The 4,589-nt window shown below is 36.6% G+C and overlaps 1 long non-coding RNA gene across 1 annotated transcript; it reads left to right on the top strand.

Moving 5' to 3' along the window:
* Positions 1 to 2,880: 2,880 nt before the first annotated feature.
* LOC125476945 lies at positions 2,881 to 3,560 on the top strand. Its single transcript, XR_007258228.1, has 2 exons — positions 2,881 to 3,343; positions 3,467 to 3,560. It is a non-coding gene; the product is annotated as an uncharacterized LOC125476945 (long non-coding RNA).
* The last annotated feature ends 1,029 nt before the right edge of the window (positions 3,561 to 4,589 follow it).

The following is a 4,589-nucleotide window of genomic DNA, read 5'->3' as shown; positions in this document are numbered from 1 at the left end:
GTTGGCAAGCCCCATATTCAACCGAATGACGTAGTTAGCTCATTAGTTACTCAGCTTGGACGCTATGTAGGCTAAGTAGGTTTTAGGGTCAACAATTACATAGAATTAGGTATCAAAAAGAGTTGGGTTGACTACATCCATCGGCAAAGCTATATAGAGGCGTAAGAAGGTGCGGCTACACCTTCTGTTGTCGAAAACCGACCCTAAAAGCAATAATCCGCCTTCCAATTCCTTTGAAGCTGCACGAAAAACCTGCAATCTTCCCTGTTGCTGTTCTTTTTTTTTTTTTTTAACACCCAAGCCAAAGCAACGTCATGTTAGACTCGAGAAAAAAAAATGAGAAACTTGAAACTTGAAACGGCATCATTTCCTTTATAAAAAAATATGTATATAACATAATAGGGAGCTACTCGTCCCCAATTATACAACCAATTAGTGAGTTGGATATAGACTCGAGACAAAAAGAAGGCAAAAGCTTCTGGCAGTATTGGCCCAACTTTCAAGCAATAGGGCACCACCTCTTAGCCATGCGCCGAATTCCTCTTCATAGGCCATCGCCCTCCACGTCGTCGTCAATTGTCAGTCCCACCACCAAGAATCGCCAATTTTGAGGTAAATCTCTAAAAAAAATTCAAATTTAAATCCCTAATTGATAATTTAATATGAAATTTTGTCTAATTGATATAGTTTAATATGGTCATTGATTATTTGATATGATTATTGATTAATTGAATTGTTGTTTAATTAGTTATTAGTCATATTAGATTGTAGGACTAAGAGTCTAAGACTCTTTTTTCTCATATACAGTTACTGTGATGGAACGATACTATATGAAACAATGCTTAAATCCTCCTTCGAATATTCTGGGTAATCCTCCTTCAAATCCAGGTTAGTCCAAAATCTTCCTTTAAATATTCTGAGTAGTTCACAACAAAGTGAAGTCACTGAGTTGGATGAAATATTGACTAATCTTCTTGTAGAACCTAGACTTAGACCTCGAATGATTGATTATAAGCCTAATTATCACAAAGCAATCCGTAGACATTATCTACAAATGGGTCCTTGTCAACCTAAACCCACAAAATGCAAAGAAAAGTTATAAGGAAGGGACAATCGATGTTTTATCACCTATTGGTTTGATTTATCTGAGTGATTGGAGTATGGTATAACAAACGATGCTACATTTTGCCCTTTTGATCAAGAAAACCAATGAAGCTCACATTTAATTATCACATTTTATTGAGTGGCACACTTGATTGCACTAGATGGTTGTTGCGACAAGGTCTTCCTTTCGTGGCCACGATGAATCGTTGAAATAAAGAAATTGGGGAATTATCTGGAACTAATGATCGTTAGGAAGGTTGTGTTTGAGAATGCTCTAAAAAAATTGAAGTATATTTCTTCTGATATTCAAAAAGATCTTGTCCATACTTGTGCCATAGAAACAATTGATGCAATCAATAAAGATATTGAAGGTGCATTTTTTTTTTCTCTTTTGGTTGATGAATCACTTGATGTTTCAACTAAAGAGCAAATAGTCATGATATTGCGTTATGTGAACAAAAGAGGAGAAATAATTTAAAGGTTTTTGAGTCTCAATATGTCTCCTCTACAGCTAGTAGCAAATTTGGAAAGGTCATTGAGAGATTGTTTGTTACAACAAACTTGAGTATGTCCTAGTTACGAAGACAAGACTATGATTGAGCTAGTAATATGAGAGGTGAGCTAAATGGTCTTAAAACAAAAATTTTGAACAAATCAGGTGTTGTTAGAAGTGGATCTTTGGCCCGTCTCTCTGATAATTTGACATGGTATCAAAGCCAAGTAGCAGACCCGTATTGCCATTTGATGGGTGGGTCCCCTTGGCCCCACATGATGATGGTGGGTCTCTTGGCCCTGCTTGTAGGATTAGTCCCCTTAGCTCCACGTGGTTGTCGATGTGTAGATCTCTCACGTGGGACCCACTAAATGGGTCCTATGTGAAAGGGCGTGTTGAAATATCCCACATAAACCGTATCTCTGAGAAAAAAAGAGTTAAAATATCATAACTCCACTCCAAATAATTCTGAGGCCTTTTGATAAAACCCTACGCTGTCGAACTGTGCAAATGGTAGTTAATAAGTTAGGGACAATATCGATATTTTTGGAAGCGGCCTTTGGCCCATCTCTTTGATAATTTGACATGGAGACACCTGACATCTTGAATGGTAGGTGAACAATGTGGTTGCTCTGTACTCCGAAAAGGTTTCGGATAGTATGCACTAGAAGAACATTAAAGAGATACAACCGAACTTTCGACAAACAAAACTTAGCCACGTTTACTGCAAACACTAAACACATACTAGTGCACTTCCGAACTGTCGGAAATGGACAATTCAAGAATCAGATAAATCGCGAAGCCGCATATTCCATCTACACACGCATCCAGCAGACTCTCAAACGAGTCTAAGTTTTTTTGAATTTATAATATGAAGTTAATGAACATAATTAATTTTATATAAACGAACACAATTTTAACAAATTTCACACCATGATTTCCTAGACTAATGATTGCCTATGCTACATATTTTTCAGTAACATGCAAACTCAAAATTTCACATAACCCACAATTAACAAACTCAAACTTACTAATTTATAGTTAAGAGACAAATACATGCCTTTCCTTTAATTATTTTTTTTTTTTTCCAATCCAATCACAAACCTACAATATTTAAAATTAATTAATCACACATTCAATAAAACTTTATTCAACAAATAAAAAGAAGAAGGCACATACCAATTTGATAAATAAGGGTTTGCCTGAAACTACCAAACCGAACCGAAAACCAAACCGAACCGAAACTACCAAACCGAACCGAATTGAACCGAACCGAAAAAAAAAATCATATATAAATACTAAAAAATACATGTTGCCGTCGGGGTTTGAACCCTTTCCCTATGGGTTGGGTTGGTTGTTGCAAGCCAACTTGACTGTAGGCTTTGTGTTGTTATAATTGTACCAGTAATTTATTTATAGGTTTCTTATGTTTAATGCTTTATAAAATTTCTTAACTTTACAAACCCTAGCTGTCTCACTCCCATTTCATTTCAGATCTCAAACACCTCTCTGTTCCGTCCACTGCTTCCTCTTTGCCTTTGCTTCCTCTCTTTCTCTCTCTCTCTCTCTCCCTCCCTCTCCCTCTCCTTCCTCTCTTCCTCCAAATCACTCTCTCTCCAGTCTTCTCCTGTCCTCCTCGCGGATTCCTTCTTCCAAACCATGATTTTCCCTCGCCCTTTTCTAGATCCGACAAAAAGAGGAATTGAAAGAGCTTGCGACGATCATGGCTATATCGCTGCAACAAAGGTTGTGGTTTTATTTATTTGTCAGTTCATAGGTTTTTAATTGTATGGTTACCCATTTGAAATTTATGTAATTTAAGGTGAAAAAGTTTGTATTTTTCTCTAAATATGTTTTGGAATTTTCTAGATCTATTGTGGACTTGACTATGAATTTGAATGTGGGCACTGGGCACGCGCTATTGAAGTCCGATTATGGTATTTAGAAGAACCCAATTGCTTTTTTTTTTTCGATTTGCATCGATCAGTTAATTTGTTGAGTTATTTCATGATTTTGTAAATTTTAAAGTTTTTGAATTTTGAATCCTGACGATGTACATTTCCTTGAAGAATATATGTTTATGTATTTGCTTAACTTTTGAAAATTTGAATTCGTTCTGCTTGATCACAAGTAGTTGAATTACTTGAATATATTCAGGATTTTGAGGCTCTCAATTCTCTGATATATGAGAACTGGGAGGTTGATAGGTAGGTTCCTTCCATTTACATCATTTAAAAATAAAAATAAAAAACCGAAAAAAACCGAAACCGAACCGGAAAAAACCGAAACCGAAAAAAACCGAACCGAAAAAAAACCGAAAAAAAAATGAACCGAACCGAACCGAACCGAAATTTCGGTTTGGTTTCGGTTTTGGCAAAAAACCGAACCGTTTTGAACCGAACCCACCCCTACTGACAAACCATTCCGTCTGGCAACCACAAAGAAATCGTCAAGCAAAGTTCGTGTCGGTGGATTTTTTTTACACATCATTGTAGGTCTTTTCCTGACGACCTGACATTTGTGCCCATGAGCTGGGCCGCTGGGCAACGTAAATCTAACCAATGAATCTCAATTTCATCAAGCAAACCTTCAGATATTATGCCTCATTTTTTCTTTTTGGCGCCAAAAAGTTGCCCATTGAATTTGACCTTACCTTACGACTGCCTTTGGTCATAAGAGCAACTCCACCCCTATCCACTTTGCACCAGCACCCAGCCCATTTATCCACTTAATTGAACAGTAATAGACCCAATGAACAGTAATAGGCCAAAGCATCTCCACCCCAAAAAAAATGTGCTGGCACCTAGTCTAAAAATGCGCTGGCACCCAGTCCATTTAAAATATTAAATAATTTTTTTATAAAATAATAAAAAAAATAGTTTTAATTTCGGATAGGATTTTTAACCAATCTCGTCACGCCACATGTCATTATCCGAACGTACTATTTTTTGAATAGATTTCCGCTAAGATTTTAAACCAATCCCAACATTTT

Source organism: the organism of the source record quoted next, unplaced genomic scaffold (genome assembly GCF_019419815.1).
Source record: "Pyrus x bretschneideri cultivar Hongxiangsu unplaced genomic scaffold, Pyrus_bretschneideri_v1 Contig2, whole genome shotgun sequence".
NCBI classification, from domain to species: Eukaryota; Viridiplantae; Streptophyta; class Magnoliopsida; order Rosales; family Rosaceae; genus Pyrus; species Pyrus x bretschneideri.
Note: the sequence above shows the minus strand (reverse complement) of the source record. Positions and strands in the feature narration are given on the sequence as shown.